This window comes from Labeo rohita, chromosome 18 (assembly GCF_022985175.1).
Source record: "Labeo rohita strain BAU-BD-2019 chromosome 18, IGBB_LRoh.1.0, whole genome shotgun sequence".
Lineage (NCBI taxonomy): Eukaryota > Metazoa > Chordata > Actinopteri > Cypriniformes > Cyprinidae > Labeo > Labeo rohita.
Genome location: NC_066886.1, coordinates 30,492,139 through 30,515,964, shown reverse-complemented (window position 1 = coordinate 30,515,964; position 23,826 = coordinate 30,492,139). Strand labels below are relative to the sequence as shown.

General features: G+C 34.5%; 1 long non-coding RNA gene across 1 annotated transcript; it reads left to right on the top strand.

Moving 5' to 3' along the window:
- Positions 1–17,636: 17,636 nt before the first annotated feature.
- Positions 17,637–20,371, top strand: LOC127180915 (uncharacterized). The gene is made up of 3 exons (XR_007829712.1): positions 17,637–17,719; positions 18,270–18,296; positions 19,308–20,371. It is a non-coding gene; the product is annotated as an uncharacterized LOC127180915 (long non-coding RNA).
- Positions 20,372–23,826: the final 3,455 nt, after the last annotated feature.

Below are 23,826 nucleotides of genomic sequence, written 5' to 3'. Positions count from 1 at the left end.
TTCATTATTCATCTGACCTTCCTACGCTGAACTTTGTTTGGTTATATAATTCATGCTGAAACAGAGCAGAGTCTTGTAAATGCCTATATAACGTCTAGGTTACGTACGTAACCCTCGTTCCCTGAAGGAGGGAACGGAGACGTTCCCATATGTAACGTCGTAGTGAAACGACTGAAGGGGAATCAGTGTTCTGTTATATATCTTCTTCAATCATTCACATTTGACCCATGAATTTAATGAGCAGGAATGTGAAGATTAGACAGGATGTCCTGTGGATATTTGGGCACAAGTGTAACTGAAATTATGTCTTAATGTCCTTATCTCTATGTATAAGGTTAATCTATAATAGGTTTAGTATCACTGTTATTGCTATTATTTTACTCACCCTCAGGTCAGTTTTTTTTTCTTCTTCAGTAAAACAGTAAAAAAGGTCCTTGGTTATTCATAAAATGACAATGTTATAACAATAATAATGTTCAGTTTCTTGCACAGGCCAACTGTTTCACTTCATTTCTAACATTGGGATCTTTCAGAATGACTTGCAGAGAGTAGGTTCTACATGAAGAACAATTTAGTCTTATTATTAATCTTTTCAGTGCTTAGAAATACAGAGTTCTCGCATGAAACTCTAGATGGCACAATCCTGATAGATCTAACTCAATCTGACCTAATGACATCATTATGACATGGCACAGCTGATTGGTTCTCTTCTTTATCAGTAGCCAATAAGCTTACTGCTCAGGATTCAAATATATAACTAGTGCTAGCTGTAGCAGTTTTGCTGCATGCTTCAGAAACCCTCCACCTTCCCCAGCTCCACCTGTATAGATCTGCTATGAGGTGATTCATGTGTGCTATATGGGGGTTATTTCATGTATGCTATATGTGCAGCAGCAATATTTCTGACATGCTCACAGCAGCATGTTGTGGATGTACTGGCAGTAGCAAGTCTCTGTACTTTCTCTGCCGCAGCAGCAGCGTAGCAGATCTGTTCCGCCAAGACCAAATACATTTACATTGTCATGTACATTACCATGCCAGTCCCTCCGAGAGTTGTCATGACAGAAATAATATTACCTCTAAAGCTTCTTACTTTTTATCTCACTGTAAATGAGCAGATCAAGCTTTTGAACAGAATAGGTGTATCTGGTGTGAAAATGTGTCAATCATTTATTCTTTTTGTTTGATGTTAGTCAGTTACATAAGTACAGAAGCTATTTTTTTTTAAGTTCATATAACTTGTGTTTTTGAACTGGAAAGTTTTGAGTTCTGAAAGTTTAAATATGTTTTTTGTACTACAATGAGCTCTTTTATCTCAAAAGATCAATGAAAATTTCATTTCACATGATATGACCTCTTTTAAAAGGACCACAGACTGTCTTGAATTAATTTGCTAGCACAAATTAAATGTCTAATACTCTTCTTTCCACTTCAGATATCTTTGTTTTTGAAAAACATGAATCAGCTTGGAATATGTTTACAGTCAGATCAGAAGAGTAACATCAAAAATGAAATTGCTCATAAATATTATTTCTGTATCATGCCCAAAATAGCCGTCTCAGATTTGAATGTGTATTAGAGAGGGAATAGATCACAGCAAAAATCAGTCTTCTATCACTTTTTATCCTCCCAGCTGGAATACTTGTGATCTTTCTCCATTATGTTGTACTATATTATTTAATATTAAATATTCCCTGATGGGGAACTAGGGCTATGAGCAAGGCCTGTGACTAAGGGAGCTGCTTACACATGAAATGATGTTGTGAGTCTACAGGAATAGAATTCATTTCCCAAAGCACAGATTCTATCTCACTTATCAGACTTCCAATCAAATATCCCTCCACATGAACAGAAGGCAATGGAAGCTCCTGACAGACTCCTCCTGCAACACCAATCCTGATGCAAACATTCACGGTAACACTGTTATCTTCAGTGCATCTCATAACAAATATTTGTCATCTTACGGGCCAATAATATCTTGCAGAAACAAGGCAATATGCCTTGCAAATATCTTTTCACACACTGCATGGTCTGAATAAAAGGAATGATAAAGGGGTCACATCACAAGAAACACATCACAATGATCTTTTGAGGTGAAAGATCTCAGTGTACTTTCAAAACATTTGTAACTTTTAAAAAGAACGTATATAAATTAAAGGGATAGTCCACCCAAAAAATTGAAATTTGTCATTTATTTTATTTTATTTTATTTTATATTGAAGAATGTTGGTAATGAGACCGCTTCTGTTTCTGTCAACTTGTTTTTTTTGTTTTGTTTTGTTTTTGTTTTTTTTTGTCTGTATAATAGAAGTCAATGGGAACCAACAGTGCTTGGTTACCAACACTCTTTAAAATATCTACTTTTGTGTTGCAAATGTTGGAACAACATAAAGGAGAGTAAATAATGACAGAATGTTCATATTTGGGCAGACTATCCCTTAAAGGAAAAACAAACAAACAAACAAAAAAAAAAAATTGATTATTATCATTCTTTAAAAAAAAAGGTTAACAAAATGTTTTTAAAGTACACTGAGATCTTTTACCTCAAAAGATCAAAGAAAAGTTGTTGTATCTATTATATCTATTGTTATATTCTTATATTGTTATATCTGTTACTTTATGTATGTGTGTGTGTGGCTGTATGTGTTTATTTATTTATTTATTGTTATATATATATATTCAAAATTGAAGATTTAACTACACTGCATATATATATATATATATATATATATATATATATATATATATATTATGATGATCCTCATGCTGGTTGTCATTAAAGCCAGTTCTATAGATTTAAAACATTAAAGGGTTTGTTTTATCTAAACCAGCGAGAGAAATGCTGTTTTGAAGTGCAGCACTTCAAATGTAAAGTAACCTATTGTAGCCACGGAACAGAAGATAACACCAAATTGTCTTTCTTTATTTACATGTCTTGTGAGAAATAAATGAGTTCTCATGAGAAACATCACAGCATTTCTCACAGTGAGGGGTGAGATCACACACAAGGCAGGATGTGCTGATAGTCTCTTGTGAAGCTTAATGCTTTGAAATGGCACCAGCAGAAAATAATTCTTCTTTTCGTCCACTCACTCTGTCTCTCTTCTTCTCTCTCTGTGTCTGTCTCTCTTTCTGCTGCTCCCCTACCTTTCCTTCTCACCACAGGGAATGAAATTTCAAGGAAGTTGACAAGCTCTACTTTGACAGGAAGGGTCACAAAGAACAGAGGTACTTTTGACAAGCGTACCAAAGTTGGGGCAATGAACCAAGAGAGTCAATTAAAAATTAAGTGGACTCCATTTGATAATTACTTTGAGCGCTACTTTCCAGATGCTCAAGGTGACTAAATAATTCTTTGTGAAGGAGTTAATAATACTCAAAGCAGCAAGGCAAAGGAAACTCATTTGAGGGTGACGGAACAAAGCAAAGTAATTGCTCAAAGGCTGACCATGTATTAGGACGACAAACGAGCTGTATATTTCCACTGGGCTTTGTGTCGACTGCTGACCATCTATACGGCCAAAGTACAGTACTTTATAAGCAAGAGCTTAAACACTGGAGCTCCTTTTCCAGTGTTTCAATACACTATAATATGGAAAACCTCATTCAGTGTTTTGAAACAATACTACAACTGGTCAATAAATGTATTTTCTCTCTCTGTTAGCATTTTTTTTTTTTTTTTCAATTTTCAATTCAATGTGCTTTTCTGTCATGACAAATATTTGTTATTGCTACAATAGAGAGGGCTTGATTTGTACTTTTGTTTGTGCTTGATTTGTTTCTGATGAAATTGTAAGTGGTGTTTGCTTCTGCAAAACTCGACAACTTTCTCAGTGTTTGGAAAAATGTTCTGTTTTAATGACATTGCTAGGATGTGTAGGGCAGTAGGATGTTGCTCTGGGGCTGTCAAGGTGTTTTTGTGAGTGGTAGCTAGGGGAATTTTTAGACCACTGTGCACTGCTCTGAATCAAAATCAAAATCATCTATCTGTCTGTTTATGATTGCTTAAAGATGCAATTTTACACCTCTTCTCAACAAACTACAACATTTAAGATATCACTGATGTCCATAGTGCTCTATTTGGGCCCAGAAATAAAATTAAATAAAATATTTGTATTTGTGTGTGTGTGTTATAATCTCTACAAAATAATAATAACAATAAAAAAAATCTTATTCAGTAAATGTAAATAAATGTAATTAAAGGGGTCATATGCAGCGATTTCATGTTTTCCTTTGTCTTTGGAGTGGTAAAAGCTGTTCATGCATATATAAGATCTGTAAAGTTGCAAAGATTAAAGTCTCAACCCCAAAGAGATACTCTTTATGAAAGTTAAGACTCAGCCAAGGCTTCCTGATACGGCTCATTCAGACACGCCCCCACAGATCTACATCACTTTGTGAGAAGATTTGCATAACACCGGCCAAATGTATATGCAATGGGACTTTTATTCTGGCTGTAGTATTGTTGTTGCCGCCACCATGTTGTGGAGATACTGTGTGTTTTGTTGTGAAAGCGAAACTACTTTGTTTGGCCTTCCAAATAAGTACACAACAATAAATCAGGTTAAGTTTTTTGCAACACTGTTCCAGAACAGTACAATGCAAATATTTGAGTGCGTGCAGTGCATTTTACAGAGGACTGTTTCCTGTACCTGGGAGAAAGGCTGTTTCTATAAAGTGGGGTAATTTCAACATTGCAAGAACAGTCTGGTGTTTCTGACTCACAGCCTGTAAGTACGTTTTCATATTTAAAGATTTGCTACTGATTATTCAAATGTGAGTTTTGAGCAGTGTACAGTAGTGCTTGTTGTTTCTACGATCACAAATTTAGACACGGATTTATGTTTATGCGGCGTAAAACACAACTCGTGAAAAGACATAAGTCATTATGTCCTTACTGGATGCAACAAATGCCTCATTTACAATGGGTTTTATTGATTTTGTCTTGTTGCTCCGGACATGGCATCACAACATGGTAAGGGTTTAACAATGTTTTAACGTGATTAGCATGTTGCTAGCATTGTATAGCATGGTTAGCATGTTGCTAACATGTTTCTAGCACGATTAACACATTTCTGACATGTTTCTAGCATCATTAGCATGTTTGTAGCATAAGTATGTTGTTAGTATGTTGTTAGCATGTTTTTAGCATGTTGTTAGCATTTCCCTAGCGTATTTCTAGTATGATTAGCATGTTGCTAGCATGTTTTAGCATATTTTAGCAAGATTAACAAGTTGTTGGCCTGATTCTATCCTAACTAGCATGTTGTTAGCTTGTTGCTAACTTGTTTCTTGCATGATTAGCATTATTTTCTCAGCCTCAGACGTCATGCCCACCGCCCACAGACCGTTGGATTGGTTGAATTACACAGGATTTCCGGGAGACGCGTGTGTTGCCAAAATTGTAAATAATTACAAAAATAAATATAAAAAGAAATGTAAAACACCATAAACAAACAAACAAATAAATATTTTTTGTTTTACATTTATTTATTAATTTATTTATTTTGGCAGCTTTGGCCTTCCATATCCCATAGAATATTAATCTCTATTGTTAATCAACCCAGAGCACAGTTCACTTCTCCCATCATCATGAGCTGATGGTCCTCCAATCATAACTTGAATTGATAACGTACCCTGCTTGTTATTTTCATCTGACTGGATCCATGTGTCTCGATTCCCCTGACTGCTAATACAGCAGCTCTTGTTGATCACACAGACGTCCCCTCCTCCTCCTCAGGAATGAAGTAATTAGCAGACTCATTGTACAGTCACGCTCGAATGCTCTCTTTCCCCATCTGTGTAATACACAGAAAGGCCTTTATTACTGATGCAAACAGACACAATTTCACACACTCTTATCAGCAGGTTTGCAGAGCCCAGTCTCAGGTGTGTCACCGTGCAGCCGGGAGAGCCAGAACAGATTAAGGGTCATCATAACAGACAACAGAATGTTTACCAATCAGCCTGATATCACACCGGTCACAAACACCGTCTGCCACAAAGGCAGGGGGCAACTGGAGCTTTGGTCTGGGGCAAGTTTGGAGGGTAATACATATCGCTGCTGTTTCAATATGCCTGTTTATCTGATAAACAAAATCCATGCTACATGTACGTGAATAGAGGATGCTGTGTTATGAATATTGATTAGTCCTTTTGGGAAATCCACTGTGATAATTAAGTAGGAACCTTCTGATTTTTCAGGCTTTGTCAAAAACAGAGCTCAGCTGTCAACAGACATCTCATTATAGCTTTAAGCATCTGGTATATGAAAAGTGTGTTTTATGGAGATGTAAATACAAAAGAGATTTGTGCATTTGTGCAAGGGTCGAGGTGTTTGCCTGTGGAAAAACATGGCACAGGTGCTAGGGTGTTCTGCGTTGGTACTAGGCGTTGCTATGCTTGGTTGTTGCAAAAGAGTTATGAGTCATTGTCACTGTTGCTATGCGGTTGTTGAACCATCCTGGGTTACTTTTCCCAAAAGTGACAATGGTTGCAAGTTCTATCATTACCAATAGAGTTCAGTAGAACTTGCAACCATAGTTGGCCAACAATGTTTTTGGGAAATGCATCGAATAGCTGTTAGCATAGTGCTTGGTTGTTGCTAAAGTGTTAAGAGGGGTTGTCAGTGTTGCTGCGTATGTATGCGATGATAAACTCCCCTATACAAATAAATGGAGTAGTTTCAAAACAAAAATTTACAGATAATGTACTCACCCCCTTGTCACTCAAGATGTTCATGTCTTTCTTTCTTCAGTCGTTAAAAATAAATAAATAAATACCCTCATATATATATATATATATATATATATATATATAAGAACAAAGTAAGAACAAAGACTAGTGATTTTGAAAACCTCTATTTAAATATGCATTTGTAATTCTCAACAATGCTTTTGTCTGATTTATTTCTAGAGGGGAATAAAGATATGCAATGAAATTTTCTCATGAGTTCATGTATATCCACACATCAAATTAGATGGTGGCAACGGTTGATTCAAACCAGTTTATAATAATAAAATGATGGATACAATTCTTTTTCTAGAGGGTGAATTTAAAACTACGCAAATTAAACTATGCAAATCATTTCCCTCCGCATATTTTACCCTTATCTCGTTTAGCAAACACAGCTAATAAACTCACAGCATAAATAACAACTGGTCCTGCAAGGAAGGTTAAATAGAGAGGCCAAGCCCTCTGCCACTGACACCTCACACACATTCCACGAGAGAAAAAGAGAGAGAGCGAGATGATAGTAAGATAGTTGAGTAGTAAGAAGTACATTTATGCATTTGGCAGATGTCTTTACCCAAAGCAACTTGCAATGGGTTCAAGGTATATGTATAATATTATTAACAGTGCCGGCCCGTGTCATAGGCGGAATAGGCAAATGCTAGGGGTGCCAAAATTCGTGAAGTTTATTTATTTATTTATTTTTATTTTTTTTATTACTAATACTACTTCAATGCTATGATTTTAAAATATTACAAAAAAAGCAATTGTCCCACAAAAACATAACTATTTTATTACTCTCCCAACTCACCTCGGTTCAAAGCATGATCGATCTTACCCTGCACAGGCGCACGTCTACATACATCAGCTACCTGATAGATGTTACGTGATAGATAGTGATAGATTTTCACTAATAAATTACCACTATGTCAAAAAGACCAAAGCCATCTGGTGCCCAGGGAAGAAGAAGAAAAACAGCACAAAGACAGAGGTAATTTGATGTAATAAATGATGATAAATAAACTAGACAAGGTAACAGTTTGTGAACAAACATTATGTTGGCCTAGACTAAAAGTTTAAAATAATACCAATGTCTGGAGTTCCAGAGATCCAAGATTTTTTGTGTCACATGATAACACGTGTTAATAATGTTTTTACGCTATAGTTGTGTAGCATTTGGGTATGTACGCCTATTTTTAATTTGAAATGGCTAATTTTGTAATATTTGTATATAACTAGGCTTATTAAAAATAGCAAGATTTTATGTAAAATTCACTTTAAAGATGTACGTTTCTCAGTTTAATTCGTAGTGATAATGTTAGAAAGGGATATAGTTTAGTAGAACATTGCTGCCATCTACTGGAAATTGAACACTTAAAATTTATTGTTAAGATTAAACAGTAACATTACTGTATGATAGAGAAGTGTTCAAACAAAACAGTATTTTTGTGCAGGAATACCAGATGTAATTATTATTGCTGATTGTTTAATTTATAATGTGATATAGGCAGCACCTATATTTTTTATAGTTTAACTGGTAACAATTTAAAATAAGATTAATTTTCCATAACGAACATTAACAAAAATTATACTGTTACAATTGTATTGTTTATTGTTATTTCAAGTTTGTTAAAACATTCACTAATGTTAACAAATATTACCTTATTGTAACTGTTACCATTTCACTATCATCATGTTCTTTGTAACACCCAGTAGTCCCACATACTCCTCCCTTATTTTTCTTATTTTTTATTTTCTTATTTCTCTCTTCAGATGCACTTTAAAAAAAATCTAGCTGCAGTTTCTGTGTGAATATTTGAACACAATGATTATTGATGGAAAGGTCTGTGAGGCAAGGGGCAGCAGGTAAAATCTTGCCTAGGGCAGCAAATTGGCAAGGGCCGGCCCTGATTATTATTATTAATTCATAAATTCTCTAGGAATCAAACCTATGACCTTATGGTTGCTAACAGAATATTTTGAATTAGGCCAGTAAGCATCAGTATAGCAACCCCCTAGTATACCCTAGCGACCAACAATCTAGAATTGCATGGAAAACATTTTTTTTTCAGAAAAAGTAAATCTTCCTATCAGTGTAATATATGTGTTGGACTGGAATTGAATTGTGGAAGGTCTCAACAGACTTGATTAGCTGTAGGACCCAAGAGTAACTCATGATGTATTGCACAGGTGCCGCCACATTTGCCAACAGGAAACAGAAGATAGATGGCTGTATACTCTGCATATATGCTATAGTCACATTCAGCATTTCACTAACAAAATGATCAATCTCACATTCTGGGTTACCGAGTTATTGTGTCTTGTTGTGAAGATACTGTCGTTTTAGCAATTTGCCTTTCTAAAGGTTTGGAATTTTTTTAGTAGCAATATGAAATTAATCATATACACAGATCAAACATCTTGATCCAGGTACATAATTTAATTTCAGTAGCTGACATTTAAATCCTCTTGGTTCCACTGCAGCATTTTTTGTGTTGGATTTGAAGGATTAAAAAGGGAGAAAAGAAGGTAAATCCTTGTCTTCAGCTTCTTCATTAGGTGAGAGAGTGAGATTATCCAGAAAACTCTCCTGTCTGGTGTCATGTGATTTATCACAGTTGGCTATTCCTGTTGGAATGAATGTATGAATGTGCAAGGATGTTTTTTTTTTTTTTTTTTTAATGGTGTAACAGACGTTTAGAAGTATGTTCCAGCAAGTTTTCACACCTAACCTTTATTCATCATTAAATGAATTAGCTATTTTGAGAAAAGGATCATAATGACTAACAAGACATAAATAAAAAACTAAATGTAATAATTTCTCAGTGACGAACTGAGTTAATTTACATGATACATTAATTATTTTTTTGATATTTAAACATAGGTCACGTACACACTGCATCTAAATTTGATTAACAGTTCACCTTTTAGTTCTGTACACACACAATTCAGTCATTTATAGGAGTTACAACCACAGCAAATATTGGAGTTTTGGTGCAAGAAATCACAAGGAACATCTTAACTCAGTGTTGCCAGATCTTGATATACATACCAGAATATTGTGATCTGCACCTGTCTACTTTATTAACTCCACAAACTAGATTGCTTTATGAGCTGAATGCAAACAACAATTCTGCCCAAAGATGCTTAATAAGCTTCGCTTAAAATAAGCGGACATGACAACCCTTTCCAGAGGAGAATCCAATTATGAATGACAAAATAACCTTAGAAAATTCATACACTACATGGTTGAGCACATAGTGCGTAAGTACATAGTGTATAGTGTGTCATTTGGATGCGAGATAACAGGAAGGAAAGTGAAACTGAGGACACATGAACACGTTATTATTATGTGAATGAATGAATAAATGAATAAATCTAGGAAAAATTTTTTTCAAATAACCCTACAGTTTATTGTATTTTATAACAACTTAAAAATACATAGAATTAATAAATACGTTCACACTTTTTTTCATTCTGTGACAGTTGTTTGGAAAATTGTGCAACAAATAAATAAATAAATAAATAAATCTGTTCAGTGGTATTTACTTTTTTTTTTTTTTTTCCCTTTGTTTTCTTCACACACCACATGCCTTATACAGTATTTCATTGCAGTCTCTTTACTAACACTGTTGTCTCCTTGGTAAACAAGCACAATTCATTTTAAAACATTGTTAGTCACCAAATTGTTGGTTGCGGTGCAAATGACACAACTGAGGGAAAGAAAGAAACACATTTTCATACAATAAATACTGAAATGGTTTGTTTATTTCACTTTTTCCTTAGATTATCTTACTCTTAAAATGTGATGTGTCTCAATTTTGAAAGGTTTTCAACACAAAACGTTCTCAAAATCTTGAGACAAAATGTTCTCAAAGTAATGTTAACTTTAATGTAATCAACGTTATTCATACTTGGTATATGTTTTCACAATGTTAAGAGCAAATTATTTTAGAACAACCTTGCTATGTTAATGTTATTTAACTTGGTTAACTTTCTTATAATGTTGAGAGAAAACTCTTAGAACAACATTCTCAGAACATCCTTATTTATACTTGATAAACATTCTAAGAAACATTTGTTGTGACCTTTAAATTACATTTTCGAAAACTGGCATGTTTTTAATAGTCCTAGAATATTAAAAAATAAACATTCAAATCACATTACATACTGGATAAAAATAAAATTATTAGAACATTTAGGAAATGAAAATATTAAATTACATTATAGTCAATATAAGAAAACTTTCAGTGTTTTAGAAACATTTCAAATTAATGATCTTACAATGTTTTTAGAAGCTAAATTTGTTACCTGGCTAAACTCCTCATGGGTCCAGTTCAAAAATGATATATAATATGACCACATAGGCTGCACTGTGATCTGGCTGCCATTGAGGATGGATGTTGTTTTTTATGCCTTCTGTATTTATGCTGCCCTGACTCTCAGACATTTGGACATATGTTGTTTAAGTCAGTGTGGATAAGCTGAAAACTACAGGGGTCTTTCTCTATACTTCCTCAAAATCCCACTGCAAGATTACAAGTTCAAGGAGTCAGTTGCTTTACCTCACAGAAAAAAAAAAAAAAAAAAAAAAAAAAAAAAAAAAAAAAATGTGCAATTCCACTGTCATCTAGTGCTGTTGCCACTGATTGCCTGTATTTTATTGACCCCTACAGTTTGTTTAATAAAGCTGTCATATAGGATATATCTTCAAATCGTATTATTTTCCTAATTATTATTATTATTATTTTTTTTTTTTTTCTTATTTGTTAGTGGCTCTTCCAGTGCCTTAATTTACAAAATATAATAGGCATGTTCCTAATGTGAAGACTGTATTATATTGTTAGTTGTACAGTTATGTTTACCTGTACAAAATAGGTTGTTATATGTGTCTTGTCATATTATTTGAATGTATTGTCATAATAAACACACAATGGTTTGTAGTGTAAATGGTTTTACTGTTTACTGTACTTTGCTATTCTTTTAGTCATTTACCTATAGCAGCTAAAGAGTCACACTTTTAAAGAAAATTACTTCTGCATTGCAAAATAAGGTGGATAAGAGACCTACTTGCAAAACTCAAGCAGCACTGCAAAAATGTTAAATAGATACAAAAGAAATGTCTAATAATAATAATAATAATAATAATAATAGACATACAGTAGTCAACATTTGAAGTGGATCATAAAAGTTCATCAAAATTGTCCTAAGACAAGAATGGGTATTGTTTTGGTTTTACGACATCTTTGATGCAAGTTTTGGATCCACTTCAAATGCTGACTACTGTAATTCAAAATTATTCAGCACTGAGTATAGATTTTGAAAAGTTAGCTCTAATTAAACATGGGCTATTTTACCCAACATTTGTTTGTTCTTTGTATTTTTATGCATTTTTAGCTGAAAGGATGAATTCACCTCTAGCAAAATTGACTTTTAACCATTAAGCTGTGATCAAAAATTACCAGCCTTTTAAAAAATCATTTATCTGTGATTATGTATTTCAGTTTTTGAGTGAAAAAGCATTATTTCTGGATAATTTTGGTAATATTCACTCAAAAACTGAATAATAAAAAAAAAAAAGTCAGTAAGCCCAGAGCAATAACTTGGCTTTGTTTGCGGTAGAAATGTGATTTTATTTTATTTATTTAGCTGGTGCTACATGACTAGAGAAAACAGAGAAAAATGACTGTGGCGTTCGCTGTTGTCAAAAACTTCAATACTCATAATATACTTTGGATTTTGACTTTACCCTTCTGTCCATAGGTTGGAATACAAAAATGTGAAAGTTTTATCTGTAGTTTTATCAAAACCCTGGAGCTGTCAAAAACCTGCTGGATGATACAAAACACATAATTTCACCAAACTTATCCTTTGACAGCATGCTAAAACCAGATTCTACTGAAACCAATTGTAAAGCTTTCTGTGTGCTTTGCATGATGCACAGAATTGCTGCATATGCCCTAAATCAGTCACTTACAATGCTCCATTTAAAGCTAGGATGTTCTCTTAAATGGCATTTGCGTATGTAGGCAGAAAGCAACTTACTAGGTTTTGGAACAGAGGCAAAAAGCAAACCTAGTTTACCAAACCTAAACATATGCAGATGCACTTGATCAGGGCTTTATGTGTTGATATCTTGGCACAGGTGGTGATGCTCCGGCTTTTGTGTGTGTGTCGCTCTGAATGGAAAAATAAACAGTGAAAATAAACTCAATTCGTTGGGGATTACAAATGTTGTTGCCATGACAAAAGCTGTGTTGACCTCATTAAATGCAATATACAGTGTGTTTAAGATTCCAGTCGACGGAGTATTACCTGATGCACTTACAAATGAATCTGGTTTGAGACTTTCCAGCAGACTCGGCTTGACTTCAACATCTGCAGAGCTCTCAGTGCTAAGCATAGATACTTCCCCTGCCATGACAAAAGCCTGCATCTCAGAGGGCCTATATTATTAAGATATTTGCCACTGTGTCAGTTTGTTTTGCTCAGGTTGAGTGTGCAGTTCTCTGACACGACGAGGGAGATTTTACAGTCCGTTTGCCAAGTGCAACACTTTGGAAAATCCAGAAATGCTTTTCACTTCCTCAGAAAGCACAAGGAAATGTTATCGCTTCATAATCCTAAACTTACATGTACCACTGTGCAGGTTTCCAGAAATTTCTTTGAGCTTAACTTGCAGAAAGTACATGGACATTTCAGCTCTTCACATAATGAATGGTGAGAGGTGTGCTATTACTTTTTGTGACCAGGCTTTATCAAAGAATAAAAACGAGTAATAAAATCCGAGAACGAATCTGAGTCAGTTTGCCAGTTAGCAGAAACCCAATAGCAATGACATAATAAATAACTATATTAAACTATAAACATTCGCTGCGCTCAAAATACTTCCCTACTATATAATATTTGAAAAACAGTAGGTAAAAAGTACCTACTGCTTCCGCCGGGATACTGAAGTGCACATCTAATGGACACTTTACTGTCTCATGAGGCCACGGAAGAGGATATATGAATGGCAGTGAAGCAAACCAGATAATGCTGGTAGGTCACATGATAACATGACAGATGGAATATGTCAAAATGTTATTCATAATATATAGAACCACAGATAGGTGGGTCACATGTAATCTAAATTACATAATCAGATTCCAAAAATGAAGTACTTGTAACTAGATTACCGTCACGGATGCACCAGACACAGTACCAACCACTCAACCACGTCCAGTCACCAGAGTACTGAGCACCTGCACCCAATCACCAGAACACTATAAATGCACACTCACTCCACTAGCTCATCGGCTGGTCTTGAGGTTACTCACTCAGTGTCTTCTCCTACGGCCCTTTGAATTATTGTGGACACTTACCTGTGCTGTTCCTTCCTCCTTCATCTTCCTTGGAATATTGGACTGTGTTCTTGCCTCCTGGAATTGCAGGTAAGACTGTTATTGTGCATCCGCTGTGTTTATGATCCCAGTGGTTGTTCAAAGACTTCACTGTTTCACTAAAGTTTGTGTTTACACTAATAAAGCAAAGTTAACCTTACATGCAGTTACCTTCATCCTTGGTAAACTGTGACAATTACGTAACATTTTAACATACTATAGTTACTTTTTTGTTGATTAGTTGATTGCATATAATATTTACACAATAGCAATAAACTAGCAGTAAACATAAAATATTTCATTTTAATAAGTGTTTTATTTTGATTGATGTTATTTTAAAATGCCTTTAGGAAGCCATGGCATAATGTAATGTTTCATTGTAGCAAATTAGCTCAAATAGGAAATGTATATAAATAATTATAACTAATTATGATTAATTATGAATATTTATATCGGCTGCCAGTCGTAACTGTAGCAGAAATACATTTCCATCAGCTAATCTGTTCATCCAGCGAACAATCAGTACAATTTCATATCAACTCTAAGAAATGATATATTCTTGGCTATTTTCTTGGAAAATCATTCTTACATGGGGGAAGGGCAAGTCAGACTGGATGAATGAAGCCATTAGAGAAAGAAGAAAATGAGGCTATGAAAAGAGTCAGTTAACCACCTGAGTGAAACCATCAGCGCTGTTTAGTTTAGTTAAATGTTCGATACTTGCATTGCTTTGGTCTTTGAACGAGTGTCCGAATGCAGTCTCAGATTAAAGTTTTGATGGTTGGAGCAGTGGTGGTGTTGAAATCACGGTCACATTTTTCCGGGTCTGAAGAGTGATGAATTCCAAAGATCTTAATAAGACTCTGTGGTGATTGGGAGTTTCTTTCCAGATGGAAAGTGAAGAAGAGCGAAGAGCTGAGAGAGAGAGGCCCAGCTGAAATCCGGAGGTCTTTAGTGAATGGGGAAAAAAAGGCTGCAAGTCCTGGCACAACGCTTAGGGGAGTCCTGAGGAGTTCCCATCTTCTTAGGATCTAAAAGAACTGCAGACTGACTGAGGCGGGTCACTGATGAGAGCTTATCTCCTATTGAGCTCACACCTCTGGGGGGGTCACAGAGCCAATGGTGACTTTCACTTTTGAAGGGAAAGTTTACTACTCTTTGCCTCAGAGCATGGTATTTTGCATATGTAATTCGATTGGGTGTTGATGTAAAACTACTAATAAAACAGATTCTTAAAACATGTTGCACATATTAACATATACTATATATCATCTTTTAGACCATCAAAATACGAATTCAAAGAGACCAAACATGATATATGTGGGGTTATACTAACTAGTTATCTATCATAACACATGCATAAAACAGTATACAATACAAAAGACAAAATACAAGACAATAATAATATACACAATGACCTGAGGATATGTGCGTTCGTTCACAGAAAGGTTTGTCTAAGAATGAATGAATGAAAATGATGCGTCTGTTTTAGACAGAATTAAGTAGGGGGAGATTCTCTCTACATACTTTTAGGTCATAAATGTTGTAAATTCTGGCAGAGGTGTCCTGGTTGCCAGAGTATTTGGGGGGCTCTGTGATTATTTGTTAATTTAATAAATAGTTGATTTGGTAAATCTAATGAACAGTTGTGTGTCTGATTGGTCCAAATGCTACATCATGTTGTTTATAACAACAAATGTATTTTCTTACTGTTTGTATTTTCATATCAATATAATAGGATTATCATATTAAAATCAACGTGATAGACGAGGTCAAAAGTAATCTAAAAGCAGTCTGATTATATTGGGGGTGCAGTGGCTCAGCTGTGACTTTGTTTGGAACTATTTTTTGTTGACGAAATGTAGCACAATCAGACAACAGTGTTCCTAAAATCTAAGTCACTTAATATTAACACTTGTTTAAAATCAAAAATGTATAAAACTGTTGTATAAATTCAGTTTCACTTTTGCAAATTCTCTTTATAATCATTAAAAACTTTCACTTGTCTTAGCTCATCGCAATCTCACAAACTTGCTTTTTAAGTAATGAAGCTCTCTACACTGCATAATGAATCTATTATTTACATCATCTCTACACTTTGTTTGTTATAATGAATTACAAAAACTGCAGTCTGCTTTCACGATCTGTGCTGTGAAGAGCAGGATGCGCACCGATAGAGAAGCAATTTTATTGCCTGTAGTCTGCAGGTATTATGGCCAATCACAAAAGACAGTATTGCGCAGTAAAACATAGACACAAATATTCAGCTTTGTTTTTAGTCTAGATAGCACTACGTTTGTGTGCAGCAAACGGCTAAGGCGCCAGCGGGAGCACTTGCATATTTTCCAGATGACAGCAAAAAGAAAAGTAAAGAAAATATACAAATATTTTTATACAATTTTTTTTTTTTTTTTTTTTTTTTAAGGGAATTTTGGGGGTTGGGGATTCCGACTGTTAGCATCTGAACCCTGGAACTCCATTTTTTTTATTTATTTTTTTCTTAATTTGTTCAGTTTTCTTTACTTTCTTTATGTATAGCCAAGTGTATGCTTCACATCACAATACATCACATCACATCACATCACATCGAAAAGGCATTTATTTTCAATAAAAAGCAAGGAAATAATTTTCATCTAAAATTATAATTTACACTCAATACGTTAATATTGCATACTGTTTTATAATGTCATACAATACTGAGGTGCAGATAATTGCCTCTATTTGCAACAAGTAATATAAATAGGAGAAAATATTGCTATTTTTACACAGTGCAAATAGAATCTAAAGCTATCTGTACTTTGTGTAAATAGCATATCGCTAGAAACACTGTTATTACACTTGGTGTAAATAGAATCCCTTGCTGTTTGCACTTACTGTACATAGCATCCATCGATAAATGAGTGGGCTAAACGTATTTCCTAATTGTCTGTCTGTCTGTCTGAAACTAAAATTTGTGTTGTGTATTTCAGCACTCGCCATATGTTTAGAGTTATGCTGAATCACTGCGATCTATTCAATATACTCAAACTGGGTCTGTATGTGATACACATTTATGGCATGAACTAAATGAAGCATGGTTTTGGTTTATGTTCTAATTGTTTAACTAAAGTCATTTTTTGAAGTCATTTTTTGTGATAATTTACACTCACACACACACAAGTAAACTGAACAAAAAAAAGTGTTCAAAGACCTTAATTGAGGAAAACTTTTTTTTATATACAAATGTAAGTGAATTTACATTTCAATCATTACTGTGTGTGTTTGTGTTTGTGTGTGTGTGTGTGTGTGTGTTCTGGTATATATGGTTTATGAGGACACAAATGTGTATACACTCTTAACCCGGATTTTGTCTAAACCAAAAAATGTAAGCAGTCATTACGTATTCTTTATTGTTTTTTTAAAAAAAGTTGTCACTGCTAAAAAATAGTAGTTGTTTGTACTATTTAGACAAATAATTGACTACACTGATCAAGTTAAGAAGACATCACTCAGTATGTTACGTTTTTGAAAAGGGGGAGAGGGGCTTTTTGAAGCAGGTCGTGTGAACAGAGCTGCTTCACTGAAGAGACGCGCCAACGGTTAATCTTTGAAAACAACGTGAATCGGTGAGTTTATAAAGAGTATTATCTGCAGATATCTTTCTGAAAAAAAGTGCTAACCCAAAATATGGACCGATGTTAAACTCTAAAAAGATGACAAAGTGTTAATGTGCAGATAGACGCTTTTTTTCTGTCGGTTCATGGTTTAGATATAACGTTAACTTTTAATTCAGCTATTTTTTGTCATTTCATATATCGTAACATTATCCAGAGTGTTTTTGTATGCTCACAGTTTAGCTGCAGCTTGTTTATTTCGTTAACTTAGTTATTTTTTTCTGCTGGTTCGCACTCATGCATGTAACGTTAAGAGTCCATGCATGTAATTTACACGTGCTTTCCATGTGGCTAATGCTAGCGTGTGTATTTTTTTATTTTAAACTAATTGGGAAAAAATGCTACTTTAAGTTTTGCATTAGTGATTTTTTATATAGCTGTTAACTTATCGAAACTTGGAATATACAAGATCATTACTTGGTGCCTAACTTTTACAGTGGAATTTTATCTGCAACTTTTTCTAAACTTTTTCTAAAAGTTTACTTATGCTCTGTTTTCACAGGTCCATGTGAGAAGATGCAGTGGAAGTGTAAGTTTTGTGAATTTATATGTGACAAAGTATCAGAGTATCTAATGCTCATCAAGGCTATATTTACTTAATCAAAAATACAGAAAAAAAAAGTTTTTTACAATTTAATTTTTATTTTATTTTAATATACTATAAAATATAATTTATTTCTGTGATGCAAAGCTTAATTTTCATCAGCTGTTACTCCAGTCTTAAGTGTCACATGATCTTTCAGAAAACATTCTAAATTTATTATGCGAATTATCAATGTTGAACAGTTGTTCCGTCAACTATTTTTGTGGAACCTGTGATTAATTTTTTCAGGATTCTTTGTTCAATAACAAGGTTTAAAAAAAAAAAAAAGTTTTGAATAAATAAAAAGTTTGGGGTCAGTATATTTTTACTTTTTTTTTTTTTTTTTTGAAAATTAATACTTTTATTCACCAAGAATGTGTTCACTTAATAAAAAGTGATAGCACAAATTTACATTGTTGGACAAGATTTATATTTTGAATAAATGCAGTTTTTTTTTTTTTTTTACCTTGTTATTGAACAAAGAATCCTGAAAAAAATAATCACAGGTTCCACAAAAATAGTTGACGGAGCAAGTGTTCAACATTGATAAATCACATAATAAATTTATCATATTAGAATGACTTCTGAAAGATCATGTGACACTTAAGACTAGAGTAACAGCTGAGGAAAATTCACCACAGATATTAATTACATTTTATAGTATATTAAAATTAAAAAAATATTAAATTGTAAAAACATTTTGCAATATTACTGTTTTTTTCTGTATTTTTGATCAAGTAAATATAAGCATTAATTAATAAAAGCATTACAAGTCTTACTGATCCCAAACTTTTGACCGTGTGAGTGATATTTTTTTTTTTTTTTTTTTTTTTTTAAACTAACCCTTTTAATGAAGTGTTGAAAAAGCAGTCATAACCAATTCATACATTAGACTATTTGTTTAACATAATTAATAGTTATTTAATGACTAATGTCTTGAATGTGTTCTGTTGTTAGGACTCTGCTGATGATCATGTGTTCCAAGACCTTGACCTTGGAATCCTCCTTGTTGAGCGTGAAGGTGCTGTGTCTCCGTCCTCTCTGCATCTCAATCCAGCCTCATTTAAGATTGTCATCGAGGGAGAAGTTGTGATGAAAAGCATTAAAGACTTGCCAAAGGCTATGTGCCTTCTCTTTGGACTTACATATGCACTTCATCTAAGCTACCCCAAACCATTGAAGAACACATTTCAGTTCATCCAGCAGGTACTTCTAATGTTGGGCCACACTGACTTGAAGCCCAGGTTACAGACATTAAAGAACCAGCTTGCAATTTAATTTTGACAGGAGTGGCTGTTTACTGTTCTTGATGTGCACAATTAATCTCTGAGGTGATTCTCTTGTTCCAAATATCCTGTCATTGCTGTAAGTTAAATTAAACCAGTTAAATTGAAAGAGGTTAAAAGAGAAAGAGGTTAAAAGAGAAAATAAAGAGTTAAATTGTACCAGTTTTCTGTGGTAAAAATGTTTAAAATTCACAGGAGTCATCTTTGTTTCAAAGAGTTGACTCAAGTTTTAATGCTTATCTAGTTTCAATGCATGTTTAGTCATTCAGAGGGATATGGCATATTGTTGAATACTATGTGTTCATGTTACTGTAAGCAATCTGTACAGTTGTTGACTAGCAAATAAGAATTGTATGTCAAAAAAAAAATGTTACTTGTCTTTTGTATGACAAGTTCATACATGGAGGAATACACTGTACTGCTTGTTTTTATGAGCAATAAAAACATTGGAATGCGGTTAGTTTATTTCTTTAACTAGTATTATTTCTTAATTTTAAGGCATTATGTAATATATCATTTATCAATAGAATTAATATTCAATAAGATTTTTTAATATAAATTGTACACCAAAAAAAAAAAAATAGTGTGAACTAATGGTTTTCAGTAAAGACTACTAATGCAAACCTGATTTGTCTGTTGCACCCACTAACATTTTTATGTTTACAAAGCTTAACCCGTTTAGTTTTAGATTTGTAAAAACTAATCTTGTTTAGTGCAACGGGTTTCCACGCAATTTTCTAGTAAAGTCAACTAATTCGGGTTAAGAGTGTAATGACATGGGTACTACAACGTAAACATGGTTTATGAGGACACTTCCTGTATCCCCGTAAAACAAAAGGCTTAAAAAACATACTAAACAGTGTTTTATGAAATTCAAAAAGTGTGCACAGTCTCCTGTGAGGGCTAGGTTTAGGTATAGGGTAGGTGTAGGGCGATAGAAAATACGGTTTGTACAGTATAAAAACCATTACGCCTATGGAGAGTCCCCCTAAACCACAAATGCAAGAGTGTGTGTGTGTGTGTGTGTACAGAGATGACAAATTATCTCTGGTATGTATATGCTGTTATGACAAGCAAACTAATTTATAAATGTTACAGATATGTTACAGCCTATAATAATTATATTTTAATTTTATATTCTTTGACCTTTTTCAGATGTGGTCCCATTAAAAATCTAGCTACATGTCATTAATTATTAAATTGCATAGTTTTCATAAAGATAGATTCTGTTTTGACAAATCAGCATCAACTCTCTAATTTGCATATGTAATAAACTCTTCCAGGCGATGAAAAGTCAAAGCACAAGCTGATTTATTTAGTTAGTTATTTTGCTGTATTTTTAAAAAATCCTGCACTTTTTTGACATTAACATAAAAGGGTCTCTTTTATATGTGGTTAAAGAAAGTATAACATATCACTGCACTGGGAATTTGAATTTCAAATCAATTAAACTCTGCAATCTCTGCAAAGCCTTCATGTGTTTTACTTCATTTGTTGATTTACAAAGATAGATCCCTCATCTCGACGATTCACTGCTTGAACTAATTACCAATAACAAACTGCATGAGCGCTGCAAACCTGCATATGGTGACTTAGCAGCAAAAATGTCACAGGTGTTTAATGGCAAGTTTATATACGTGGTGACCTGCAGCAATTCAGCATTAATAGACTGCGGGGAATGAGACCTGTGCGTGTCCCTCCGGAATGAAGTCATTTGGATTAAAGCAAGCCGGTTTAATTGAACAGCTTTATTTTTGAGGGAGCGTGTCACAAGGCTAAAGTACCACTTCCAGCTGGCTGTGCCTCTCTTCTGGCCCTGTCTGTTGTCAGGCCACATAAAAGGCCCCGTATGGAAATGAGGCATTTGTATGGTCTTCCGCTATCTAATGAGCCTGTTAACATTCAGTTGTTCGTTATAATTGCTTCATATGCTAACAGGACGGAGGAGCAGGACTTCTAATAATTACTCTCTTTATGAGACTATGGCTAATGAATTTAAGTGAGGCGTATTAGCTACCCTGCTGCCCTGCTGCCCTGTTGGCAGCTCTTGCAATCTAAAGGAACCTCTGTCGTCCACTTTCAGAACGCCTCTCTGAATTTCCTGTCAGAATGTCCTCAATGGCTTCTAGAAAATTGTCATAAAATGGCTTGAATTGCAACAGAAAGAAAACCTCTTTCCTGTTTTGCTGGAAATGAATTCCCTGGCAAACTTTCCTTGTATTTTATTGAAAATGGTATCAGCTAAGCGTTTCACATTATGGCTCCGTTCCAAAACTTCGTAAGCTGCCTGCTGTTTGTGTAGGCAGCATCCAGACTATCAAAAATGACTGATTGATAACATTGTACTTTGGCAACAATTTGGCTCGCTCAATTGATTTCAAAAGTTAGGCATTAGCGATAAAGAATTTTAAAATCCTACTGTAAAAATCTACTAATTTGTCAACTAAGCAATGGAAAAATATTAACTTTAGAAAAAAACAATACATGAAATACATTACAAATAATACATGTACTTGTTGATTTAGCTTATTTTAACCAAGTAATTTGTACAATATACATGTACATAGTTGTGACTTTTTATCTCACAATTCTGACTCATTCAAGTGTGAATTTTTTCTCACAATTGCGTCAATCACAGAAATTGAGATTGGTATTTTTTTTTTTGCAAAAATCGGACTTGCAACTGTGAGTTTATATCATCCAAATTTTGAGGGGGAAAAATCTGAATTGCAACTTTATACCTTACTTCATGTAACATGGATTTTGGGTTTTGTTTCATGTTCATTGTTCTCATGTCTTTTATTTTGTCATAGTTATGGCTCCCGTCTAGTCATGTGGTTCTCTTGTCCTCATGTGATCCTGCTCTTGGTTCCTTTGTTCTCTGTGTCATGTTCTGATTGGTTGTCTTAGTCATGTGTCTTGTTTCTCATTGGTTGGATTGTGTCATGTGACCTGTATTGTTAAAAGTGTGTTCGACTTGAACCATGGGTGCTTCTCAATGTCCCACCTCGTTTCCTTGCTCCTCCGTCCTCCGTCCTGAGCCTCCGTCATGAGCAAGGATACACAGGTGTATCCTTTGTGGAAATGTTTTATTGAATAAACGTGATGCCCATATAAATACTCATCCCCCTTCACATCTATCATGAAAATTTACATTTATATTTTACCTATGTTTTTTTTTTTATTTTACCTATTTCAACAGGGCATCTTGCTTTATTAATATTTATTATGAATGCCTTAAAGGGTTCATCAGATGCCCATTTTCCACAAGTTGATATGACTCTTTGGGGTCTTAATGAAAAGCCTATAATATATTTTGGTTAAAAATTAGTAGTGGTAGTGGTAGTGGAAAACAACACCCTTTTTACCTCGTCAAAATCATCCCATTCTGAGGGATTGTTCCTTTAAATGCAAATGATCTCTGCCCACCCCGCCCCTCTCTACTCTCTGTGGAGTGACGAGCCTGTTTACTTTAGCCGCGTTTAGCCGCTAAACTTGCTAATTAGCACATTATTAGGAAAGGCGATCGCAAAGATTCATAAAAAAACCCTTATACTCACTTCTGCTGTAAGTGAAGCTGGATCACAAATGATTAGCGCGAACATAGACAGATATATGTAGATCGGGAGGCGCATTCCCTTCACAAACAAACGTAATCTACTGCATCTTCAGCAGCTCAGATGTCGGGAGTAAATGACGACCACTACGTTCATTATTACATCCAGCAACACAACACCTCAGTTGCTCAATTCTTGTCTAACTTACATCCCTGCTCCAGCATCAAAACATAGAGGTTGGACTGTTACAGCTGGTCTGAGGTAAGACGCTCATGTCAATCAACTATTGTGGGAGTGGCCTCTGTTGGTGTGACGCCACAACGACAGGCATCTGAGAATGGCTCGATTTGAAAAAGGGAATATTATTTTTACAGATTAATTAAAAACCACTGCATGGATTTTTATCATTATAGGGTAGATTTGTACATACACCGCCAACACACATTAATGTTCAAACAACATGTAAAAGTGAACTTAGCATCCGATGACCCCTTTAAATAACAAACTTTAACAACATATAGGCAGATCCCTTTAGCGCAGCTGATGACGCTTTGATGTGACACTTGAGTGGTCAAGAATATTTCAATTTTCATCCTTTGATTCCTCCGTCCTCATTTCCTTTCCTTTCATCCT